The following is a 6,000-nucleotide window of genomic DNA, read 5'->3' as shown; positions in this document are numbered from 1 at the left end:
AAACAGTATTAGATCAAACATTTGTCTTAATGCTATGTAATTAATACAATAGGAGAGAAAAAGAAATGTTACTATGGCCAAAGACAGAAAAGAACAGAAAACGCCCTTGCAAGTTATTGTTTTGATGCTGTAATTAGGAAGGGAAAATGAAAGTCAGCGAAAGCACAGTTTTAAGAAAGTGGTTATTAGATTTTCTTCTTTCCACTGTGGAAAGTCCTTCCTGTTGAAGAAGGCAGTGAAATTTTATCACAGCTATTGCTATTCATAAATCTTATATCTATTTTAATTCAATCTGGCCCTAGCCTCAGAGTCGCTGCAGCACAATTTGATTACTATAGCCATACTTTTTAACTGCTGTCAGGAAAGACAGCATCTTACACAAACATCTGCGGAGCACACGCCTGCACGCTCCAGTATTGGCCTCAAATCACGCACCGGTGATGAATCTTTATCTGACACTAATACTTTTTAACTTCATACAGACAATTAAAATGAATTGTAGCTAAATTGTTATATGTGCATATAACAAATCATTTAATCTTTGGTTGCATAGTAGCATATTTTGCAAATTCCCTAAACTTACTTTCTTACATGTATCTCTGTCTAGGTGTTAAACTTCAGTGTAACAGAAGGGAGCAGAGACATGAACAGAACACAGCTCTCAGGTCCTGCCTTGAAGCTGTAACATCTGAAATTTACCACTGCCATTTAAATTTTTCCACATTTATGTGGAAAATGCTACTGTGGGGTTCATTGCAAAACCGAACAAAAACTGAACCTCTGCTCTCCAGAAATCACACAACAAAAATTCCAACAACTGAGGATAAGAGGCTAGACAAGCTACCAAACCTGCTATCCATACCCTATATTCTTTCATCGGCCTCTACTACAGTGCTCATCATGTTATGATACACTTTGTTGTCCATGGGTCTATTCCTCTCTCATTCTGGCACACGTAAAGTCACAGGCCAACTCTCAGGGTCCCCAGCAATAGGTATAACCCTGAAGGTAAAGGCTGGTTTCTGGGCTGGGGATGAAGCCCAGTGGTAGAGAACTTGCTTACCATACTCAAGGTCCTGAATCTCATCCCCAGAATGGAAGCTAGAGGAGGCTCCTTCACTTCTAGACTCCATTACCTTTAAGTTCCTCCAGGGGGTTAGTTACATCTTACCTGAAAAGCTGGTACACAATGTTTAAAAGCAACCCATCCAGGGTGGCTGTTGAGTAAGCCATTTGCTAAAATAGACAGGTAGGTAGGTGGAGAGTAAGGGTTGAGACAGGGTTTCTGTGTGTAGCCTTGGCTGTCCTGGAACTCATTCTGTAAACCAGGCTGACCTCGAACTCAGAGATGAACCTGCCTCTGCCTCCCGAGTGCTGGGATTAAAGGCGTCCGCCTCCAAGGCCTGGCAAGTCTAACCATTTTTTATATGCTAGATATCACTTGAATAAATCTACTGCAATTCCATCATCAATTACTCCCTGTCCATTCATCTCTTACCAGAGTAAAAAAAAAATTTTGATTGGTCTGTCTGTCCCCCAAGACTCTGCTCAAGTTATACTCTATTCAGCACACTCCCATGACCATTTGAATACACAAATCTGAAGGGCTGTGGGAAAAGGCTCAGTGGCAGAACACTTGCTTGGCATTTAGGTTTAGCAAAACAACTCCCTCCCCAAAAGACACACACACACAAATCAGCTTACCTCACAGCTCCATCTGTATTTGTTCAAGGCTTTCAGTACTCCTGGGTTAAAGAGAACACTTCTCCCAGCCATCCATTGCCTGCCTCAGCAGCCTATGCTTACACCAGCTGCTGTCTCAACCTTGGGTTCCAATCACACACCCTTCTTCTCTTCCAGTTCCTCAGACCTCTCTGTGCAAACCGTCTTTGCCCTTTACTAAAACATCCGTATAGAAATACACCTCCTTATCAAAGCAGAGGCTGAGACTCATAGCCGAACTTCGGGCAGAATACATGGAATTTTATGAAAGAAGGGGGAGAAAGAAAGACCTGGAGGGGACAGGAGCTCCAAAAGGAGAACAATAGAGCAAACCAAACCAAACAAACAAAAAACTGGGCCCTGGGGGTCCTGCAGAGACCAAGGAGCATGCATGGAGAGGACCTAAAACCCCTGGCTCAGCTGCAGCCCATTGACTCAGTCTCCAAGTGGGTTCCCTAGTGAGGGGAGTAGGGGCTTTCTCTGACATGAACTCAGTGGCTGGCTCTTTGATCACCTCCTCCTGGGGGGTGCAGCCTTACCAGGCCACAGAGAAAGACAATGCAGCTAGTCCAGATGAGATCTGATAGGCTAGGGTCAGATGGAAGGGAAGGAGGACCACCCCTATCAGTAGACTAGGGGAGGGGCTTGGAAGGAGATGAGGGAGGGTGGGACAGCTGGGATACAAATTGAATAAATTGTAATAGATAATAATAATTAACTAAAAATGCAAAAAAAAAAAAAGAAAGAAAGAAAAGAAAAGAAATACACCTCCTCACTGACGGCTGTGCTATGACTGGAGTGTGATATCCCACGTCTAGTCCCACCAAGGGAAGAAGGCCCATAGGTCAGGTCTATGTGCTATCACTTATCCAGGCTCACTGTGTCTGCTACTCACGAGGACCTCTACACAGAAAGGAAATGAACGTAAGGAAAGCAAACTAAACATCTCTCAGCACTGGCCGTGAGCAGGCACTTTACCAGGCATACATCCTCTCCACTGAATCCCCACAATGTTTTAATCTACGATTAACTTTGTCTTATGAACATAAATATAAGCATGAGGGCTCATGCCTGTACACCCAGAACTAGGGAGGCTGAGGCAAGAGGATGATAAAGGGAAAATATCACATCAAAAGCTGACTAATGAGATGGGTGGTGGTGGCATAAAGTGGCATACACCTTTAATGCCAGCAGTCAGGAAGTAGAGGCAGGTGGATCTATGTGAGTTCGAGACCACCCAGGGCTACACAAAGAAACCCTATCTTTAAAAAAAATCAAAAGAAAAAAGGTAATAAATCTGATCATTCTATTTATCAGTACACCATTAAATGGGAAAGATAGTGAGTAGCTGATACCTTTTAGGAATAGGTTAACAAATTTTGTTCTATGAAAAGAAAAACTGGCAAGATACAATCACAGAAATAAGTCACCAAGTGAATAACCACTGATATTATGTTAGTGCTTTATTATTCATTATTTAAAGAAATAGTAGATAGAGTATGTAAAGACAGGTGTGGTGGCACATGCCTTTAGTCCTAGCACTTGGTAGGCAGAGGCAGGTGGCTCTCGGTGAGTTCAGGGCCAGCCTGGTCTACAGAGTAAGTTCCAGACACTCCAGAGTAGATTCCAGAACAGCCAGAGAGAGAGACCATGCCACAAAAATAAAGTAGCTCTTCTTCTTCCTCCTCCTCCTTATTCTTCTTCTTCAGGAAAATACCAAATGGAGGATGATGTCAGTGCAGCGGGAGGGCCGGGACGACTTGCGGGGGGGGGGGGGGAAGGGGGAGGGTTGGCAGCAGGATTAGAAGGCTGCCAGGGCTTCTGGGGAGGATTCTGCAGCTGTCTTATAGGCATGGGCGTGGTCAGGGGCGTGGCCGTGTTCAGGAGGCCGTGGGCGTGGCCATAAAGCCAAAGACAAGGAGTGGATCCCTGTCACCAACCTGGGCTGCCTGGTTAAGGACATGAAGATAAAGTCCTTATCTTCATGGAGATCTATCTACCTGTTCTACCTGCCCATTAAGGAATCCAAGATTACTGACTTTTCCTGGGTACATCCCTAAAGGAAGAGGTTCTAAAGATCACGCCAGTGCAGAAGCAGACACGGGCTGGCCAACGGACCAGGTTCAAGGCTTTTGTCCCTACTGGGGACTACAATGGTTACGTTGGTCTTGGTGTTAAGTGTTCCAAGGAGATAGCCACTGCCATCCGAGGGGCCATCATCTTGGTCAAGCTTTCCACCGTCCCTGTGATGAGAGGCTATTGGGGAAACAAGATTGGCAAGCCCCACACCTTTCCGTGCAAGGTGACAGGCCACTGTGGCTGCTTTGGTATGTCTCATCCCTGCTCCTAGGGGCACTGGCATTGTCTCTGCTAATGTGCCCAAGAAGCTACTGATGACAGCTGGTACTGAAGACTGCTACACATCAGCCAGGGGCTGCAATGCCACCCTGGGCAAGTTTACCAAGGCCACCTTTGATGCCCACTCCAAGACCTACAGCTACCTGACCCCTGACCTCTGGAAAGAGAATGTGTTCACCAAGTCTCCTTATCAGGAATTCACTGATCATCTTGGGAAAACCTACACCAGAGCCTTTGTTCAGGCTCCAGTTGTGGCTACCACCTAAGGGTTTTTAACAAGAAAAACAAAGTGAATTAAATCTGCTTTAAAAGTAAATAAATAAAGTAAATAAGTAAGTGTGCAGGGCAAAGTCAACGAAAGAGGAAGACATCTAAACAAAATACCTTAAGGCGCCCTGCATTTGTCTCTTATGGGAACTTACTGTTAACCTCAGGAGAACCCTTACTGAAAGAGGTGTAGGGATGAGTGTGAGAAGAGGATCACAAGGCAGGCAACTTCACTCTGCACTACTGTTTCTCTGGGGGTAGAGAGGGAGGGTAGGCAAGCCACTTGGCCAGATGGAGGAAAAGGAAAGACAGAAGACTCTTAATTCAAGGCCAACACTAAAAACCCAAACTATCATGATTTTAGAAAATATTCTGAGCAGGCGCAGTAGCACATACCTGTACTCCTAGCACTCAGGGAGGCAGAGGCAGGTGGACCTCTGTGAGTTCCAGGTCAGCCTGGTCTACAAAGTGAGCCCAGGACATCCAAGACTACACAGACAAACCCTGTCTCAGAAAAAAAAAAAAAAAAAAAAAATCTGAAACTAAAGTAACATATTAGAAGGGCCCATTCCCATGATAATAGCAAAATTTCCAACTTCAGATGAGGAGCACTTTATTCTATGGCTGTTTTTGTTGTTGTTGTTGTTTTCTTTTTTTGTGACATAATTTATTTTTATTTTTTATATTAATTACAGTTTATTCACTTTGTGTCCCAGCTGTAGCCCCCTCTCTCATTCCTTCCCAATCCCACCCTCCTTCCCTCATTTCCTCCTTGCTCCTCGCTAAGTCCATTTATAGGGGAGGTCCTCCTCCCCTTTCATCTGACCCTAGCTTATCAGGTCTCACCAGGACTGGTTGCAATGTCCCCCTAAATAGGATGGACATTGGAAGTAGGAGAAAATGAGAAGCAGGATAGGTGCCTACCACAGAGGGCCTCTGAAAGACTCTACATAGCAGTGTATCAAAGCAGATGCTGAGACTCATAACCAAACTTTGGGCAGAGTGCAGGGAATCATATGAAAGAAGAGAGAGTTAGTAAGACCTGGAGAGAACAGGAGCTCCACAAGGACCAAATATATCTGGGCACAGGGGCTTGTCTGAGACTGATTCTCTAACCAGGGACCATGCATGGATATGACCTAGAACCCCTGCTCGGACGTAGCTCATGGCAGCTCAGTATCCGAGTGGCTTTCCTAGTAATCGGAACAGGGACTGTCTCTGGTATGAACTCTATGGCTAGCTCCTTAACCCCCCCCCCATGGGAGGAGCAACCTAGCTGTTTTTGTTTTTAAATTTTAATTTTACGTAGATGAGTGTTTTGCGTGCATGTACAGCTGTGTACCCCTGAAACTGCAGTTACAGACAGTTGTAAGCTGCCATATGGGTACTAAGAATGGAATCTGGGTCCTCAGGTCTTCTGCAAGAGCAGCCAGTGCTCTTAATCACTAACCATTAAGCCACCTGTCCAGCCCAGCTGTTTGTTTAAAACATGATTTCAATTCACTGACCTTTTCTAAGTGTATAACATTTCTTTGTGACATCACTATTTTCTATAAAAGTTTCAAGTGACTTTCTTTGAAGACAGCTATTTAATGCCAATGATTATAGGAAACATTTGTTCATAATTATCCAGACATCGGACTAGAACAATGC

The 6,000-nt window shown here is 44.6% G+C and overlaps 1 protein-coding gene and 1 pseudogene across 7 annotated transcripts in view; one reads left to right on the top strand and one right to left on the bottom strand.

Annotated features, from left to right (window-relative positions):
* Mapkap1 (MAPK associated protein 1) overlaps positions 1-6,000 on the bottom strand; it is a 212,471-nt gene that overhangs the window by 163,427 nt on the left and 43,044 nt on the right. The gene's annotated exons all lie outside the window — the stretch shown is intronic.
* Positions 3,669-4,346, top strand: LOC132655884 (small ribosomal subunit protein uS5-like; annotated as a pseudogene).

The sequence above is a fragment of the Meriones unguiculatus genome, chromosome 8 (assembly GCF_030254825.1).
Source record: "Meriones unguiculatus strain TT.TT164.6M chromosome 8, Bangor_MerUng_6.1, whole genome shotgun sequence".
Lineage (NCBI taxonomy): Eukaryota > Metazoa > Chordata > Mammalia > Rodentia > Muridae > Meriones > Meriones unguiculatus.
This window is presented reverse-complemented; position numbering and strand designations above follow the sequence as displayed.